The sequence below is a fragment of the Cervus elaphus genome, chromosome 14 (genome assembly GCF_910594005.1).
Source record: "Cervus elaphus chromosome 14, mCerEla1.1, whole genome shotgun sequence".
Lineage (NCBI taxonomy): Eukaryota > Metazoa > Chordata > Mammalia > Artiodactyla > Cervidae > Cervus > Cervus elaphus.
In genome coordinates this window covers 76,107,030-76,126,637 of record NC_057828.1, presented here as the reverse complement: position 1 = coordinate 76,126,637, position 19,608 = coordinate 76,107,030, and the positions used below count along the sequence as shown (strand labels likewise).

At 51.3% G+C, this 19,608-nt stretch overlaps 1 protein-coding gene and 1 long non-coding RNA gene across 2 annotated transcripts in view; both read right to left on the bottom strand.

The window, feature by feature from the left end:
• Nucleotides 1–19,608, bottom strand: part of PLXNA2 (plexin A2) — a 229,328-nt gene that overhangs the window by 106,183 nt on the left and 103,537 nt on the right. The gene's annotated exons all lie outside the window — the stretch shown is intronic.
• Nucleotides 9,541–19,608, bottom strand: LOC122707621. Its single transcript, XR_006344868.1, has 2 exons — nt 13,396–19,608; nt 9,541–13,365 (listed from the first exon to the last, which is right to left on the bottom strand). It is a non-coding gene; the product is annotated as an uncharacterized LOC122707621 (long non-coding RNA).

Sequence of the window (19,608 nt, the reverse complement as noted above, 5' to 3'; positions counted from 1 at the left end):
TCCTCACCTTTCAAAGAAACCCTACGCCCATTAGCAGTCACTCTCCATTTTACCTGCCCATGAACCTCTCTGGGAGAAATATCAATAACCTCAGATATGCAGATGACACCACCCTTATGGCAGAAAGTGAAGAGGAACTAAAGAGCCCCTTGATGAAAATGAAAAAGGAGAGTGAAAAAGTTGGCTTAAAGCTCAACATTCAGAAAACTAAGATCATGGCATCTGGTCCCATCACCTCATGGGAAATAGATGGGGAGACAGTGGAAACAATGTCAGACTTTATTTTTTGGGCTCCAAAATCACTGCAGATGGTGATTGCAGCCATGAAATTAAAAGACACTTACTCCTTGGAAGGAAAGTTATGGCCAACCTAGAGAGCATATTAAAAAGCAGAGACATTACTTTGTCAACAAAGGTCCATCTAGTCAAGGCTATGGTTTTTCCGTAGTCATGTATGGATGTGAGAGTTGGACTATAAAGAAAGCTGAGCACCAAAGAGTAGATGCTTTTGAACTGTGGTGTTGGAGAAGACTCTTGAGAATCCCTTGGACTGCAAGGAGATCAACCAGTCCATCCTAAAGGAGATCAGTCCTGGGTGTTCATTGGAAGGACTGATGTTGAAGCTGAAACTCCAATATTTTGGCCACCTGATGCAAAGAACAGACTTATTTGAAAAGACCCTGATGCTGGGAAAGATTGAGGGCAGGAGGAGAAGGGGATGACAGAGGATGAGATGGTTGGATGGCATCACCAACTCAATGGACATGAGTTTGGGTAAACTCCAGGAGTTGGTGATGGACAGGGAGGCCTGGCGTGCTGCGGTTCATGGTGCCGCAAAGAGTCGGGTACAACTGAGTGACTGAACTGAACTGAACTGAACCCCTCCAGCCCTAAGGAAGCACCAGTCAGCTCTCTGTCTCTATGCATTTGCTATTCTGGACATTTCACATAAATGAGGCAAAAAACAGGAGGTTTTCTGTGGCTGGTTTTTTTTTTTTTTTTTTTACTTAGTATTATGTTTTCAAGGTTTGTCCCTGTGGTAGCATGTATTAGTAACTTCCTAAATTTCTTCATTCAAGGCCAAGCAGGTGGAAGAGCAGAGCTTCACACACACACACGCAGAAGCCAGTGTCATGATGGAAACTGTCCAATTGTTCGCCCCAAGAAATCTCACTGAATCAAGATTAGTTAGTAGTTACAGACTTAGAGGTTAGGCAGTTGGAGTCTATTTTTCACCACTGAGGAATAACAGTGTGGAGAAAGGATACATTCTTTTGAGTGTGTATTTTTTTTTGCACACACTATACTCTTTATACAAAGAAAGGAAAACAAAAGAGGATCCAAATGTAAGAGTCTCCTGTCTGCGGTTTTATGATTTAGATTTAATGTTAGGAGGCAAATGAGCATCTCTTGGTATTCTGCCCATATGTCTCTCTCTTACCTCTTAAAAGTGACAATTCCCAGCTCTATTTTTACAATGTAAAAGAATGACTCTCCTCTAATGGTTATCTGTCATTGTTTATGTTTCAAGTAATTTTAGACGTTCAGACTGTAGCCTTAGGATGCAGGAAAGCGACACCTCTGGGCCAAAGGCCCCCCTGAAGGAGGAGGGGCTTATACGCGGGACTGAAAGGACAAAGCTATTCATTTGACTCAGGAAACGTCAATCACCTTTGTTCTATAAGGGATGCGAGATATGTCCCTGAGCGGCAGGTCCTGAGAGATACAGGGTATCTGTTCTGCCCACCTGGCTCCAGGGTGAAAATACTTAAAAACTAAATTGTGGGTGCAGCTTCAGTTTCTGTCCTGATGCCCACCATTACATCATGGGCACTAGATGTTAGTCTAGGGCTATAGACAGGTTAAAAAAAGAAAAAATTGAGCTTAATGCAAAATAGAACCAGACACACCATGGACTAATATCTGCGCTTCAGGCAAACCCACCCAAAGAGGGTTCCGTGACGCCTTCTTGCTTTCCTAGAAATTGATTTAGCTTGAGTTCCAGGGAAAGGAAATTGTCCACAGCCAGGCCACAAGCTGCAGTGGCCTCAGTTGCCAGACGGTGGTCGCTGTAGCGCCTCAGGTGGAAGCAGGGAACAACTCAGCAATGAGGAGCCTGCGAAGCTCACGTACGACGGCGGTCACTTCCTCTCTGGGCTTTTCAGGGACCAGTATCACTGGGGACTGCAGGGGATACCCGTGAGAGTCACAGACTCAAACTCATGTTTAGAACTACATCCATTGGAAAACAGCAATAACGACACCAAAGAGTCTGTTGTGTAAGGCCCCATCTCAGGAAATAAAACGATATGGTGTTGCTACTCTAAAAAGGTCAAGCGTTGTTTATTAACCATGCTCAAAGAATCTCATTAAATCTGGGAGCATGAGGACAGTACCGACTAATATCACACGTGTGATGTGACTTGCGTGGGGGTAGGGACCACGTTGGGGCCCCATCCATAGTCTAGATCTTCTGCGGCTGCTCGGAAACCCCGGGCTTCTTGGCGGGCTGCTCTTGCAGCATCTCTGTTCACTCCATGCAGCAGAGGGGAGGCATTGGTCACATTTACTCAGCCCTGGAGCTCCTTCCTGTCCTGGAATTTACTCCTCAGCCCAACCTTGGCACACAAATAGGTGACCCCAGGTGAGGGAAATAGGACTCCAGAGAAAGTCAGGGGACTAGACTTTTCTCTGTTAATCTGGGCATGCTCCAATTTACACTAAGAGCATACATTTGCATGTTGGATTCTGGAGGCCCCAACTGCAAGGGTACTGGATAAAATAAAATTAATTATTGTAATCCTCTGTGATCACGTTCAAACCCAATATTCTCAGCTTGGCACACAGCATAGGTTTGCCTGCCTGCTTCCCTCCGTGCTTTCCTATTAAAACTATTTTCTCAAACGCTGATTGAGTTCTGGCTGAATTATAGGCACTGGGAGGGTATGGGGTACCTCCGACCTGTATCAGGTCCCCTGGTAGCTTAGATCCTAACGAGGGAGGCACCAAATAGGTATTCCCTCCAGGTATGTGGCTTTTACCATAAAGCTAGAGAAACTCAGAGAGCTAACTTCATTCTGCCTGGGGTCAGCTGGGACAGTCTTGAGTTCTGATGGGGGCATGAAGGTCAAGGACACAAAAAGGTGTCAGCAAGCAGATACTCGCGTCTTTTCTACAAGTTCAAAATACCGCCTGGATCTTTCATCTGTATTCTGTGTCCCCTACTTCCAGGGAGGCTGTTCATGAAAGAGACAGCTCCTCGAGAAGAGATGGCTCGAGGTTGGAGGAAGGCCCATGGCTCTGGGAAATTGCTGGGCCCGAGACGGTGCGTGTGGTCAGACAGCAGGACGCCAGCTTAGCCTGACTTCCTGCAGAAATCTGCTGGGCCTGGGCAAACGGTCTTGACATGGAGCCGAGGCGTGGCTGCTTCTGGCTGTTCCCTGAGCTGAGACGTTCCCTGTGGTTCTGGAGATGGGATCAGTCATAAAATATGGGGCCTTCCTTTTCTTGGGGAAATCAGACTCCCCGCCTACCGGTCTTCAGTGGTTCCGAGTTGATGAACTGCCCAACACCGCCAGGGCCCATCTAGAATGTTCAAGAGCTTTTCAGAAGTTCCCGTCTGCTGTGTGCCAGGCCCTGGGTTCAGTGCTCTGCCTACATCACCTTGTTTTACCCTGCAACATCTGAGAAGGTAGAGTCTACCCTTACAGACAATTTACCTAGGAGGAAACGGGAGGTTTAGTAAGATGGGATCACTGGATGAGGGTCAATATAGTAAGGGATGGGGCCAGGATTCCAGACGTGCTTAACGTGGAGCCCTTCCTGCCCCCACACAGCTCAGTCTTTCCACCCCAAGGAGGTATCGTGGCGCCTGCTCGGAGGCCCCAGCATCCATCTGCCTGCTCGGAGGCCCCAGCATCCATCGGCCTGCCTGGCCCTTCTGGGGCGTCACAGGCTCCGCCTCACTCTCTCCTCTGCTGCTCCCCTCCCCCCCCACCACCAGGGCACTCCTGGAAGGAAACTCAGGAGAAGGGAGGCAGGCACACCGTGTCCGTGTCCTGGGCCCAGGACAGATGACCTTTCCAATTCAGCACCTTTATAAATCTTAGCTAATGAAGTTAAGGGGAAAAAAGAATTAATGAATAAATGAAGGTTAAATCACTCCCTGCAGAAAATTGATGCTGACAGCGAGGGCCAAGAAGAGAGCTTGGAAAGCAGGGAGCTGACTTGCCCAAGAGGCTTTTAAAATTCCTCTCCTCCGGCCCCCGTTCAAGGGAGCTGGAAGGCTGGCCAGTTCTGAGATGGGCATTGAAGGCTTTGGGAAGTCCAAGGCAGATGGCCTGAAGGTGATGGAGTCAGAAAGCCACACTCTCTACCTTGGATCATTTTTTCCAGAAGTGAATTTGCATATGATATAATATGGGTGCATGTGCACACACACACAGAGGCATGCTGTGTACACAATTAGCTCCTGCAAGACGCAAACAGTCTGGGTCTGCCCGGCTCATTTCTGGCCTTCTGGGACCCCTGTCAGCACGCACTTCTTAGTCATCTTGATCTCCTCATCACCTCTGCACTTGTCACCAGTTCCAATGACACGACCCCAGGCCTGCCCATCTCAGCCCAACTGGCTCAGAGGGGCTGTAGGTGAGTGTGTAGCTGGCTTCAGAGATGAAGGAGAAAGAAAAGCTGAAAGGGCTGGGAACCGCAGCATCCATCCAGGCCAGGAGCTTGCATACAGGGTGGCAGAAGTTGAAGGGAGATGGAGTGAAAATTGTAAAAGTCAGAGGACAGACTCTGGGCTGAGGAACTGGGAGAGACTCAGGCTCTGCCAGGCAGTGCTGCTGCCTTCCTGAGAACTCTGGGGCAGGTCGCTTACTGGCTGACATCTGAGTGTAGCTCCACAGTGAAACCGAGATGGAGAAGGAGCCCCGCAGAAGAGAATCAGCAGCAGAAATCCTCCCTGGTGAGAGCAGCGAGCAGGAACCATCAATAATTCTGGTTCTCCTTCCTCTCTGCGCCTGCTCACAGACTCTGATCATGAAGATGGGGCTGCTCCGAGGGCCCAGGGCAGCTCACCCATCCTAAGTGTGATGGGCCATGGGAGGCAGGAAGCCAGCGCCAGGTTGATGGAGGGGCAGGGATGCTGAAGGTGGGCTGGAGCCACGTGGTGGGCAGGAGGGGGGCGGTGGGGGGTGGAGCAGAGAGATGATACGGAGCCAAGAGCCGAGTAGATCAACTAGTAAATAAAAGGTCACAGTGATTCTCCCCAGGCACCCAGGGAGAAGCAGACAGAGGGCTCTGCTGACGGCAGGCGCTGACAATTGGTAAATGAGCCTCTGCAGTTATCTGTTCCCTTCCTTCTTCTTGTCTCATAAGACAGAGGCTAGAAATAGATGCAACTGGCAGATGACTGAAGGATGAAAAATGAGCAACATGTTAGCTGTCGTGGGGTTGGCGGAGGGGGTGCTCGGGCGTAGAGGAGCAGGAAGCTCATGAGTAAAGCAGAGGGAAGGCCAGGGCTCAGCTGGAGACACCTCCAGGGTCTGGCTCTTCCTCTGCCCCCGGCATTCTGCAGGGATTAGTCACTGAATCTTCTTAGCACCCTTATAAGGCAGGTCTTACTCTTCTCCCCATTTTTCAGAAGGTAAAACTGAGGCTTTAGGGAGGATATGCCAGGCTCGACTGAAGAGTGGCAGAGCGAAGAATACAGGCCCACCTGCCTCCAAAGATGAGCTCTTCAGATTATCCCGCAATGCCTCCGAACCCTCCCTTTTCTGTCTTTCTTCCTCTCTTCCAAGACTTCACCAAGTGTTTATCGAGCGCCTAGTAAGGGCCAAACACTGTAATATATGTCTTTGGGAGACAGAAGCAGCCGGGACAGGCAAGGTCCCTGCCATCAAGGAATGCTGTTAGGCTGGCCAACTGAATGAATGGATCCGCACGCTCTCCTTTCCTTTCCCACGAACCTATGTCGGGCAGAGGCTTCCCTGCCGCACAGCGGGAGGGGTGACTGTCCTGGGGGACGGGGCGCTGGCCTGGCCACAGGGGGCTTCAGCAGTGGGCTCTGCCCATGGTGGGCATCTTCCTTCTCATTGCGCATCTTTTGACTTGCTGCTCAGCTCCGAGGCCTGGCGGGGGCCCCCGCTGGTGGAGGAGGAGCACAGAGAGCTGGGCACGGGCTTATTTCCTCCCGGGCGCCGTGTTCCAGCGGCGGGGCTGGGGAACCATCGGTGCCTCCTCTCCCAGCTGAGGCTCCTTTCCTCTTGACCAGAGGAGGAAGGCTGCCTGCCTGTGAGCTGTGGATATTCCGCGAGGACTGATGCCCTGAACTCTTGCCTTCATCTCCAACAACATCAAATTGAGGGGAATGGTCCCTGAACAAGCTGAATTCTTTCATGCCTCCATGCTTTCCCTCATTTGAGAAGTGTTCCTTTGCTTTTTTTTTTCTCCATTTTCCAAAAAATATTGAAGCAGAGATGATTTACGATGATGTGTTAGGAATCAGGGGCTTCCCCCACGGTGGCTCTGCCTGCAGTGTGGAAGAGGCAGGTTCGATCCCTGGGTTGTGAAGATTCCCTGGAGGAGGGCATGGCAACCCACTCCAGTATTCTTGCCTGGAGAATCCCATGGGCAGAGGAGCCTGGTGGGCTACAAGTCCGTAAGGTCACCAAGAGTTGGATATAACTGAAGCGACTTAGCACTCATGCATGTTAGTAAACACGACAAAGTGATTTTTCAGATTCTTTGGCTTTGGCTTCCACTCAGGGAAACCCCCTCTCCTTTCGTATATACTTAGGATATCACCCCCTCCAGGAAGCCCTCCTTGACTCACCCGCCTGTTGGGTAGCACCCTCTCAGACCATCCCCGTCTCTGCTCGCTGTGTTGTAAATTTGGACGCATGTACGCATCCTCTATCTGTGTTTTGTGAGGACGAGCTCTGTGCACACAAGAAGTCCTCAGAGGCTGTTGATGTGTTACTCGTGGGTGAACGGCTGACTAAGACACTGTTCTCAGCTCTGTCCATTTCCCCCTTTTCTAATCTTCCTTCTGCCTGGCTCTCCTCTCTGCCCATCTCCCTTCCCATCATTAAGTCTGTCCCACGACTTGATGGACAGACTGAGCCCAGACTGTTTGGAAGCCACCAACAGCTGATGACATGGCCAGTTCTCCCTCCAGCTGGTGCAAATTTCAAACCCCAATCTGTAGGTGGTCTGGTAGGGAGTGGGGATAACCAGAAGCAGGAGAGAGGAAGGGAACTCTGGGCAGAGTGGAGAAGGCTTGGGGAATTGAACTGTGTGGCATGCAAACTATGAAGGAAGTGTGGCTGAGACGCTGGGTCCCTGAGTTGGGCAGGCGAGATCAAGGGGCCAGCTGGAAGACCGCAGCAAAGCAGGGCTCTGAAAACAGCAAGCCCGCCTGCAGGAGAGGGGGCATGACCACTTCCCCCACAGTAAGCACAATGGAGCTTCCTGCCCTGTTGCAGGAAAAAGTCATGTCACTGTAGAGACCTCTCCACAGCCCAGAACACAAAGCGATGCTATTTTCACCCCCCTCGTCTCCACATACCCCTGTCTCACACGCATACGTACATGCCGATCCGGGTCAGCCTCCAAGGGCTGTGCCCACAGCCACCATCTGAAATATATTTACGGCTGCAGAAAACACCCACATGTCATGGCTGCGGGGAGCATTCCGATACATTTTATTGGTGGGGAAACTGAGGCTCCAGCTGGCCTTAACTCAGAGGCACTCGTGACAGTCTGTGATGAGTCCCTGGAGGCAGGGTCCTAACTTCCCACTCCCCCAACACTCTGCCACACTCACCCCTCTGCCGCCCCTCCACCCTCTTCTCCCTCTTCAACTCCCTGGCAGCTCAAAGTTGGCTTCTAAATGTCCCTTGGACCAGCCCCAGAGAGAAAACCTGTCTGACAGGCAGCACACGTGAGCGGGCTGAGCAGAACTCACGGGCAGTGAGGAAACCCTCTCTCCATTTCTAGAAACCAGCCTGGGGGGCCATTTCCAGCTGAGGAGCTCAGAAGCTTTCCTCTGGAGAAATCCACTAGGGATCAACTTCCCGTGTCGGGGAAGGCCAGTGTTCTAGGAACCTCCGGATACAAGGCTGTCTCACAAGGGCAGGAGGACCCTGGTCCAGGAAGGGAAGGAGCCTCAGGTTGCCTACTGAGGGGCCGCCTCCCCACGCTCCCCGAGGAACCCCGTGGAGTATGGGCTGGGCTCTCAGAACCCTAAATCATGCTTCTTCCCAGGGGCTCACTGACCCGCATCTCCCCCGCGCCCCTTCCCTCACACCTGGTCAGTCTCTTGGCATCTCCAAAGCTGCATCTTCACATCACAGCAACTGGCCTAGCCGCCAGCGGGTGGAAATAAGTTTGCACAAGGGCTCCTCTTGATGTGGCCATCTTTTGTGTTGATCCAAACACCAAAACAAAACCAGGCTCTCAGCATCTGACTGAAGCCTAATTGCGTTATGGTCTAAATGAAACACACTCGGTTACAGAAACTCCACGTGGGGAGTGTGAGAGGGCGCTCTGATAGGGAGCTGAACAGTAGGCTGCAGGGTTCTGGGGCATCGTGATGGGGCCCCCCGCACTTGGCTGGATGAGACAGACTCAAGATGGCAACACAGGAGGCTCTTGAGAGCCCAAGACCCCTGGGAAGGGCCAGCGAGGCAGCCGGTCGATACCTGTGGCCTGGTTCCCACTTGGAAGTGCACCTAAGATGCTCGATCGGCTTTGTGCAGTCTCTCACGTGTCTGCACCTGCCCTCCTCGCAAAGGTGTGCCTCTGCCAGACGGGTGGCGCGGTAGAGAGCGCAGGGCAGGGCTGGCCTCACCCACTGGGCGCCTTGAACCGGGCTCCTAGGTGGTGGGGGCACGGCAGGCAGCGCAGGAGTTAGCTTGGCAAGCGCCTCTGCCCTGGCTCTGCCTCCTAGGAGTCCCGGGGGCCCGGCCTTGCTCTGGTCGCTGGGCCCTGCCACCCCCGACTCCCCACCGTGTCACACGGGGCTGAGAACACCTGTCTTTCAAGGTTGCTGTATGTGGCTGAGATGATGCTGGCAGAAGACCTGGCCTACCGGACAAACAGCAGCTTCCCGGGGCGGGTGCCCTCTCTCTTTCCTCTCTGACCACCAGAGACACTTCCTGTGACTGCACACATCGGGCAGCGGGCCTCTATTGGTTTCTTCTTTATGAAACAAAACAGCGCCCTGCCCCAGGGTCCTTGGCGGGTGTCCAGGGAGGAGTCTGAGTCTGGCCTGATCTGGAGCCCCGAGAGCTGAGGATGGAAGGGGAGCAAGCGGGCTGGGCCCGCCTCAGCCGTGTGGCCACCAGGGGGCGCCATCCCAGGAGGACGCGGGACAAGGCTGAGCTTCACTCCGCGTCTGTTCCCGGGTCGGGGGACGGGGGGCTGTCCTAGCTCTGCCCGCAGGCCAGCTCGTGGGCCCTGGGCAAATTACTTAGCCAGAGTGAACTGCAGTTTTCTTATCTATTTAAAAAAAAAAAAAAAGCAAAGACAATACTATTTATCCCAGGAGAGTGTTGTATTAGCCGAGGTCATGTTTGCAAAGTATCAGAAGAAAAACACGACCTAAATGTTAGTTAGATTTCAACACATCTTAAATTAGGTAGAGCTGAGAGGCAAGGCGGGGTGGCCAAGTTTCTTTTCGAGGTGTGGCTGTGAGGGGAGCTTGATTTGCAGAGCTTCACCTGGCGATTATGCATGGGGCCACTACGGTAAAAGCATAATTACTGTTACTAACGTTTATTAAGCAGGTAATATGTGTCAGGTACTTTTCAGAGTGCCTTTTAATGTATGAATTCACTTCATTTAATCTTTTTAATGTATGAATTCACCTCATTTAATCCTCATGCAATGTCATAATTATCCCCGTTTTCGGATGAGGCAGGCGAAGCACAGAGGTAAAGCAATTGGCCTAAGGTCACACAGCAGGGACCCGGTATTTGAACCCAGGAAGGTGGGCAGGCTGGCAGTCTCTAGAGCCCATGCTCTTCATGGTGGCCAGGAAACTGCCCATCATCAATCACTATCTACTTCTTTGCACTCTGGCTTGGTGGATACTCTGGTCTCAAGATCTCAAGAGTTACTCTCCCCTTAGGTCCCCCGTTCTCGCCTATAAAAGGAAGGACTGCCCCCCACCAGACAGTCCCTGAAGCTCCCCCAGCTCTGGACTGCTATGTCAGAGAGAGGGTCTGTCTGCTGAGTGAGCCCAAGTGTGGAGGTACGAGGACAGGGCTCCCTGTGGTCGGCATGAGTTGCTTCAGTCACTGGGCGTACTGTAGATCTCTGCGACGGTACTGCTCACTTCGTATTGCAATTTATCTGAACATCGTTCTTCCCCACCAGAATGTAGCGTCCCTGAGGTCAGGGATTATATTTTATTTATCCCTATATAAAAGCATGCTGAATGGTGCTGTTGTTGCATTGTAAAGAGCAGAAAGAAATCAAGAAGGCACCTATCTTCAGAAATCAAGAAGGTACCTCTTTATAAGACCTTTTGCAGGAATATGACTTAGAAGGATTGCCCTGTCCATATCTGCATATGCAAACAACTTGCCAGTGGACAGCTCCATGCATTATACATGGTAGACACTTAATGGTCTGTTGAATGAATGAGTCTGTGTATGCAAATGAGATGCAAATCTTTCCCTATTTTAATTTGACCCTTGGGAACATCTTCAGGGACTCCCTTGGGCTTGGGTAGCTTTAATGTTTTTTAATTGAAAGTCTTTTTTTTTTTTTTTTAACACAACCGATTTTTGGTCTGGTCTGTGCTGAGTGAAGCTATTGTCAAGTTGGGAAAAGGATGCTGGACTGGACCAGGTGAATTAGGATGAACTCTGGCTCTCCTGGTAATTCAGGGGATGATCTAGGAAGTGATTCCCCTTTCTGGCATCATTTTCCTCATCTTTAATATGAGGGAAGGAGTTCCTTCTGGGATAGAGGTACGGTGATTTCCCACCTCTCCATCCTAGGAACGTCATTCTGGGCAATCAGAGAGTCAGCATCCGGCAGTCCTACCTGGTAAGAGACATCACGTCCCTTGCCAAGGATTAGAGGAAGAGTCTCCAGCCTCCCTGCCCATTTAGAGAAATGAGCTTTTTTGGCACCGGTTCTCCCAGCCTGGGCATTGTGTTCAATGATTTCTTTCCAAACCAAAGGATTTTAAAATAAGAGGCTGGAGTTTTCTTTCTTAAATACAAGCCAAGTGCCTGATTAATAGGGTGGGTTTGCGACTCCCTTCCTTCATGTGAAAATATTTATTAAAAATGCTCCAATGAGAATATTAATAGCCAGGGAATCAGCTCTGTGTCAGCCTCTTTGTTCCCTGACATTTGAAATGGGGGGAGAGAGAGAGGGGAAAAAAATAATCAAACCCGGGTCTGGGGTGGTCACTGGTCCCTGCACCGCGTCCTCCGGGAGGTAGGATTCGCCCCTCTTTTGGGAAAGACGCTGAGATGTGTGCTTGGCTTCTGGGCCGCGCTGAGGTCCTTAACTAGAAACACGTGTGCATCAAAGGCCTGGATTGAAAGTGACATATTTGAAAACACAAGTACGGCAGAAATTTGCTTATCCTCACTTTCCTAATCCGCAAACTCTGTAATTCTCCCCCAAATTCCCCCAGGCTCTGCTCCAGCCCTGCCTCCTCAGATTCCATCCTTCCCCGAGCTGCAGCCCAGGCCTCTCAGTCCGGGCAGAAGGGAGGTCTCCTGTTACTGGGACTCCGACCGCCTTGTAAAAATACACCTTGGCATGCTCTGCCTGCGCCCTGGGAAGCCTTATCGCCAGGACTAAACAAATGTGCACAATCAAAATAAAAGTCTGAGATGTCAAAATAAACGAGCAGGGGACATCTGGAAGGATGGCTTCACACATTCTCTTCTGCTCCTTCCCCAAGTTGTTAGACGCCTAGGGGCTTGGCTATTCAGTGGCGCTGGCCACAGGTGACAGACTCACTACCCTTACATCACAATAAGGCCCTTTGAAACTGTTTCTTATTTTTGGCCCTTGATGCTGGTTTATAGTTGACAGGTCCTCCTCCAAAAATACAAGGAAACCAAAATTCATTCTCAGGCGAAGCTGGCTGGGGTGGCATGCTAGAGGCATCAAGTCTGTCCTCCCAGCGCTCTCCCCCACCATGCAGGGGGTCTTAAATCAGTGAAAGGAGTTGAGGGGCAGGGGTCTCTCCCACGATTGAGACCTTCTGAGAAGGGCGGCTTCATAATCTTTCCAAATAATTTTGATTTCTAGTAACTCCAGGCCAGAGTCCTTCTTGCCCCAACTCTCTGAAATGACTTGAGGCGGAGGTGGTTAGAGTCACTATCCATTCATCCATGGCGAAGTCCCATTGCCCTGCGTGAGGGTGGGTCACCCAGGAGAAAGGTCTTCTGAGTGGGCTGACGAAACTCTGCACAGGAAGACAGACCAGGACAGCCCTTGAAAATCACATGCCGTCGCCTGGGCAATTTCCAGGCAGTGTGACACTTTTCCTGATGGATTCCCTCAAAGGCTTCCCAGAAGCAGTTTCAAGAGCCACCTTTGATGTGGTTTAGGGCTCAACGCAACCTTCAGTCCATCAACAGCAAGCTTTAAAGCTACTGGCACTTCTCTGTGAGTTTAGGAAAACCAAACCAGTTCTGGGGACTCTGATCTTAGGTGTTGGGTGTAGCACAGGCTGAAATGGAAGCTGGCTTGCTCCATGCCCCATGGGCCTCATACTGGGGTCAGGATGGGTAAGCTTTGAAGTCCTTACCAGCTCAGATGCTCTGTGGGTTCATGACCCCGCGAGACAGGAAACCATGTATTTATCTTCCCTGTGCCTTGTTTCTCAAAGAGGGGTCACATGTCAGAATCACGGGGAGACAGGCAGTAGAGAGGTGAAGAGGCGTGCAGAAGAGAGAACTATATGACTTCTAAGGTTAAGTCATAAAGAAGGCAATAACATTTCCACCTGTTAGGTAGTTAGAATAGGAAACAGGAGTCCAGAACGGCAGTGGCTAAAAGACAAGGAAGCCCGTGGAAATGGAACAAAGGAAGGTCCGAGGACCTGAGTAGAACTGAGTAGGTCTGAGGACCTCAGGTAGAATGAACAGCACTCCTGGCTAGCCCAATTTACATAGGGCAGGCCCGGGGGGAGGAGAAAAAAACATATAAAAAGGGGATCCGAAGGGCTGGGGTCTCTCTGTCTCTCTCCAGCACGCTGGCGTGCTCCCCCCTCTCTCCTCTTCGCGTCTTTGGGTCGGCATGCCCTCATGCCTCGAGGATGTATTTTCCTGCAATTTTCTAAATAAAATTGAGCTGTAACACGGAGCTGTAACACGGATCGGTCTAAGAGCTATAACACGGTCTGTCCGAGACCTGAGAGCTATAACACGGTCTGTCCGAGAGCTATGACACGCCCAGGGCTCTAACGTCCGTTGCTTCAAATTTTTGTTGAGACGAGACAGAACTGAGGAGAGCACACTCGGCTGACAAACCTAATCTGGGGGAATATGCCCTCTTGGAGCCCTGAGCGGCTGTGCTCAGGAAGTCTGAGCACCTTGAGGCTGCCATGCTGTGAGGAAGCCCAAGACGCAGGGAGAGGCCTTGTGGAAGCCAGCGCGGCTGACGGCCCAGCTGGGTCCAGCTGCCACACGTGTGGCTCCAGACCATGCTAGCCCTAGTCATCCAGTCATCCAGGCCTTTCACCTCATCCCAGCAGAGGCTCCAGTCTGGATGCTGCAGAGAAGAGACAAGCGGCCTTTAGGGCACCCTACCTGAATGCCTGACTTAGTTGGTGAGCATGGCAGCTCCCTCTATGGCAGTGAGCTGGAGATAGAGTTCACTTTGTTGCAGAGGTCAGATACAGTAAGCCCCCGGGCAGCCCCTTTCCAGCCCACTGTCCACATACGCAGCCAGACAGGAGTCTGAGTCTTGGGGGATGACCAGGGCTCAGGGTCTCCCTCCCTTCTCTCCACAGATGCCTGGAATACTGGCCTCCTGGGCCTCACACACGAGCCTAGAGCTGCCTCCGCCTGTATCAAGGGGAGCGGGACTGTTTAGTCTGCTGGGCACATTCTTGGATTTTAAAAATAAATAGCAGATTATGAGTGACTCAGATGGTGTTTGACCAGGACAGAGGCTTCTGAGGCGTCCCTTGGGAGGGAGCAGCAAGAATGTCAGGTTGGAGGTGTTTGCCCGAGACTGGGATCTGTCTTAGCCATAATTTACAGTGGAGATGCTTCTGGCCCTCCCTGGGGGTCTCAGAAATTCTCATAATATCACTAATAATGTGGTTCAGTTGCTCAGTTGTGTCCGACTCTTTGTGACCCCATGGACTGCAGCACGCCAGGCCTCCCTGTTCTTCACCACCTCCCGGAGCTTGCTCAAACTCATGTCCATTGAGTCGGTGATGCCATCCAACCATCTCATCCTCTGTCGTCCCCTTCTCCTCCTGCCCTCAATCTTTCCCAGCACTGGGGTCTTGTGATAATGATAATAATCATTGTCACTTATTGAAAGCACTGACTGTGTGTTAGAGACGGTGCTAGGTAGTTTATATACGGCCTCTCAATCCTCACAGCAGTCACCAATATGAGGCCCATTATACAGATGGAGAAAGTGAGGGGTAGAGAAGTGAAATAACTTTCTTAAAGCCATATGTTTCGTTAGTGGCAACAGATGACGAGCAAGGCGGTCTGATGGCCATGCTCCCGCTATTAACCACTATGCTACCTTGCCTCTCCAGGCCTTGAAATAGATAGCAGCATCCCAGGCCCTCACCCACTCTAAACAACCACACACACACCCATCGCCAGCCTCTCTGCTGTTCCCAAGGCCTTTTGCAGCCTTCGTGGAGCCATTCTCCACTGTGACTCCCTTTTTCCATTTCACCCTTCGCTGGATCATTTTATGCCTCTATTCCCTCTGCTAATTCAAACTAATTAAAGTATAAAATAGAATAATTGCTTCCATCCCCATACTTCTTTCCCATCCACCCGGAGTACAGGGGGAGCTCCCCTTTCGGAGAGTGGCCAGCCTGACAAGTTGGGTGGAAACTGGGGCTATCAAGTTTCTTTTCAGCTGGTGACTTGGGTTTTCTCTTGGCTCACTGCCTGATTGTCCCGGGACCCGCAGTCTGACTTCCATTAGGCACTGAGGGTATGGTAGCGGCTGGTGTCCCCTCCCACAACATCTGCCGGTCGATTCGCTGTCGAGGAAGCTGGGCCGGACTTTCTAAGGAAGGGCCGGGCATCCTATCAGTGCAGCATCTGGGCAATTAGTAGGATTGGGGGAATCGGGTCCCAAACGTTCCCCTGGGACCGGCCAGCCTTGGATCTATTAACAGAACATTAACACCAACTTGTCAAAGGTCGTTAAGCAGTGGCACTAATGGCCCAACACTTCTTACTAGTCCTATTTCTTAATTACATTTAATTAACTAAGAGAGAGAGAGGAAACTTGCCTGAACACATGAGCCTATATTGGATTGTTCTGACTCTGTGGGGAGGGGAGACTCTCTCTAGGCAGTGCTGGAGGCCAGGCACCTGATTCTACTCTCTTGTGGTGTCAAGAATACAACAGGCACCATGATTTGGGGGAAGGGGAGGGAAACAGGGAGACAGAAGCTAGGGACCCAGGGAAGGCAGAGATGCGAGGAGGCTGCCCAGAGATTTACTGTAAAGTGGGGTGATGGCAAACCACCATTCCCATCATGTCTTATAAAGTCTTAGGTCTTTCAGAGAACTCCAAAGCCTTAAATCATTGCCTCAAAACAAGAATCTGCTTATCCATAGCGGTGGTTTATTCACTTCAGTCATGTCTGACCTTTGTGACCCCATGGACTGTAGCCCCCAGGCTCCTCCGGCCATGGGATTTCCCAGACAAGAATACTGGAGTGGACTGCCATTTCCTTCTCCAGGGGATCTTCCCAACCCAGGGATCAAACCCGGGTCTCCTGCATTGCAGGCAGATTCTCTATCAGCTGAGCCAACATGGAGGCCCATAGCCATCGTTCTATCCTCACTGCAGAGTTCATCCTTGGGGGAAGAAGTTCACACAGCCTCATAAAGAAGGGCACACACAGCCTCATAAAAACTCTCCTTTAGAAAGTTCTTTTGGTTTGACCTCAAGACTGTTTTCTGTGCTTTTGAGGCTGTCTTCTGGAGATGGAAAAGAGTCCTGATCCCCAGACCTTAGAGAAACTCTTTAATAGCTGAAAGAGACTCTACGTTCATATTTATTCTCTCCATCTTTCAAGCTGAGGACACTGAGTCCCTGAGAAGTCCAGGGTCTAGGTCACCCAGCTGGTTAAAGGGGGGCCGGGATGAGAACACAGGTCTCCTGGCCTGGCCTGAGGCCTGGGGGTGGTGCCGACCGCCACTTAGCTTCCTGCTCATCACCACCCACTGTCGCCGCCCTCCTGCGAAATGGGATCCTCAGGGCTGAGAGCTGGGAGGGGCCGTCAGGAAAGAGGGCTGGTGGTGTGTAAGGTGACGCGGCAGGAGGAGCCCCCTGCTTGCCGTCTCAGCCAGCATCACCTCGACGCCTGTGAGACGAGAAGGTGGGACCTGTCTGAGGCCACCCTGTTGAGAGCGTCAGACCTCAGACACAATCCTGTTATCAGACACAGATCCTCCATTTCCACCAGGATTCACTGGTGGCTCAGACGGTAAAGAGATGGCCTGCAATTCAGGAGACCTGAGTTCGATCCCTGGGTCGGGAAGATCCCCTGGAGAAGGAAACGGCAACCCCCTCCAGTCTTCTTGCCTGGAACAATCCCACGGATGGAGGAGCCTGAGGGGGCTAGAGTCCACGGGGCCACAAGGAGTCGGACACGACTGAGCGACTTCAGCTCACTTTCTCCATTCCAGAAGGGAGGAAACAGAAGCTGTTAAGGGGGTCATACATCCAGTATCAGGGCAAACACTGACCCAGAACGCACGCCATCCGACTTCACTACCGTCGGCTGTTCTCTCGCCACACATTCAACTGCTGCCTTTGCGAGGTCCAGGCTGCCTGAAAACCGCACTCGTTGCTGCTCGCCTCGGGTGGCCCCCCTCCCCGGGCCCGGCCCCTGGTGAGACCCCCGGGGTACTGTCTGGCCCGTGGCCTGTGGCTCTCCAAGCGGCAAGACTCCGAGCTCCACCTCCGATGCCCACTGACCCGGGCTCCGCCTGGCATAGCGGCCTCCCGACTCATGGCTCAGCTGATTCAAGACAGCCACACGGCGATAAACCCAAACCCCTCCATGTCTGCTCCGTGCGACCGTTACTACCGAGCGGCTCTGCGCTGGGGCCGACTCACAGGAGCTGGGCAGCAGACCCCGGAGGTGAGACTGAAGGAGGGTAATTCAGAAATCAGCTGCCGACGCTCGGTTTAGTCAGCGCGGATGCTCCCAGAGGCAACATCAGATATGGTCTGGAGAGGTCATTATATTCCCTGAAGGCCACTTATCAGCCTCCAGCCCTTTCCTTTGGTCACGTTTTGAATTCAATTTCGAAAAGCATCTCATTTGAGTGAAAGATATGAATCCCGTGGACAGAGGAGCCTGGCAGGCTACACAGTCCATAGGGCTGCGAAGAGTCAGATGGGACTGAAGCGACCGAGCATTTAGCCCAGAGACGTGTCTCAGCATCATCTCGGTCCCACCGAGGTCTCACTGGTCACTTCTGTTGGCTCTTTCTGCTTTTCCACTTCATGGGGCTCCGAGAACCCAAGAAAGAATTTTTATCCAGAGTTATCAGCTTGCTCCTCAGCCATACTTAACATCTTCTGAAAATATTAATTTCATGTCAATGTGGCTCTATTTCAGGGGTCCCCAACCTCTGGGATCTAATGCCTGATGATCTGAGGTGGAGCTGGTGTAATCATAATAGAAATAAAGTACACAATAAATGTAATGTGCTTGAATCATCCCGAAACCAACCCCACTCCCCCACGGCCATCTATGGAAAAATTGTGTTCCATGATAATTGGTTCCTGGTGTCAAAAAAGGTGGGGGACCACAGATCTGTTTGATCCCTCTGACCATCCTTTTATGCACCTGCCTACGGGACCATCCGGAGAAGGCAAATTTGAATTATTTGAATTTGTGTGGTGCCCATCTACCATTTGAAAGAAATAACTGTTTGTCTTATAAACAAAGAAAAACAGAAAGGAAAGGCAGAGCATTTATAGCCTCCAACCTGATGCTAAAGATTCCCTTGTTAGATTCCAAGCAACTGAAGGAGAGTGACCAAGTTCCACTTATTTTGATGTTTTTCCAGAACGTTGTTCCCAATAAATACATGATCAGCCATTTTTTTTTCTTTTTTAGGGTTACAAGTTCCCATCTGGACCTGTTTATGCCTTGATCATGGGGGTTACATAAAGGAAGGTAAAAAAAAAAAAGGGTGGCTTCAAGAAGATGTGTTATAATTTGCCAACGATTAGCCTATGATTTGTGTCATCTCTTCTGAGAAGGAATTTTCAAGTTAGAGTTGCACCCCTACTTTCCTTATCAGGTACCATCAGGTACCTGTTTACCTCTGCCTCCCTTCCCGCCTCCCTTGTCCCCAATTCAGAATTCATAAACACAAACACGGAGGAGAGAAAGAGAACTCTGGGCCGGCTGAACCTGATGACAGACGCCTGGAATCTTTGCAGAGTGTTTTGAGAATGATGCCCGAGCAGGGAGGCACCTTGAGAAAGCTCTCTGGTCCCCCAGCACAGTATTATCTAGTCCCCCTTATCTAGCCTAAGTCAGTGTCCTCCACACCAAGACAGAGTCACGGTCCTTTCTGCTTCTTACAGCCTTGATCTTACCATGTCAATGCCAAGACCACCGCCACTGCTGACCAACTGTTGACCCACTGACAATGAGTGGAAATGCAGCCAGCTTTTCCTAAGGTCTAAGCTTTGCTTCCTGCATCTCCATTGCTTTGGTGAAACCCCATCTCCCCTTCTCTTGTCCTTCACTACAGCTCTCCTTGCATTTGCCTTCTCTCTGCTCCTACATATTCATTCAGATCAAATAAAACCCCGAGAGAATAGCGTTGCATCCAGGCAGGTGGGGAACCGACTCGGGGGTTACCCAGCAAAGGAGAGAGGTCCATTTCTCAGGGCTCTCTGTCTCTGCAGGCAGAGTTGCAGCTCCTCAGAGCTGGCCAACTTCTACCCTGCATCCCTCTAAGACTCAGGCCAAGATTTTTTTTTTAATCTCTTTCTGGGGCCCTATCTTGGGTCTATCTCTCCCAGGACTGAGTCCAGCCTGGAGGCCTGGATTATTTACACCTCTTTGGCTCCCTTGAGCAGCAGACTCTGTGGGCCCGGGGCAGTAAATCTACCTTCTAATCACACCAAGCTGCTCCGCGCAGTCTGGCCCGTTTTTGCGGGGCTGTTCATCATGTGCTCAGACAGGGTCTATGGCCTGCAGAGAAGCTCCGGGAAGTGACTGGCCCCAGTGGCTTCTCCCTGACTCCCTGCAAAAGCTTCCCGGGGCCTCTGAGCAGCAGGCCCAGGAGTCTCTCTTGTTCCACGGAAAAGCTTCTGCACAAAGGTCATGGGTTATCTGCGCCTCCCGGGCTCTGGAAAGCAGGGGTGGGTGCCGGC